The sequence below is a fragment of the Cynoglossus semilaevis genome, chromosome 18 (genome assembly GCF_000523025.1).
Source record: "Cynoglossus semilaevis isolate Cse_v1.0 chromosome 18, Cse_v1.0, whole genome shotgun sequence".
Lineage (NCBI taxonomy): Eukaryota > Metazoa > Chordata > Actinopteri > Pleuronectiformes > Cynoglossidae > Cynoglossus > Cynoglossus semilaevis.
Window position 1 is genome coordinate 648,716 of NC_024324.1, and position 253 is coordinate 648,968.

Genomic DNA, 253 nt, shown 5'->3' on the forward strand with positions numbered 1-253 from the left:
TCCCCCAACACCCCCCACTCCTCCCCCAACACCCCACGCAGGTCCACACTGTGACAAAACCACGACATGAAATAAATTCAACTTTTTTTCTCGAATTCCGTTCCTCAGAACAATCGCTGTCGTTGTTGACGGCGGCGGCGGCGGCGGCGGCTCAGTGGTTACGGAGGCGGACTTGGGTCTGGAAGGTTTCAGGTTCGAGCGTTTACGAGTTACCACTGAGGTGCTCTGATCACGGCACCGAGCCCATAAAGCT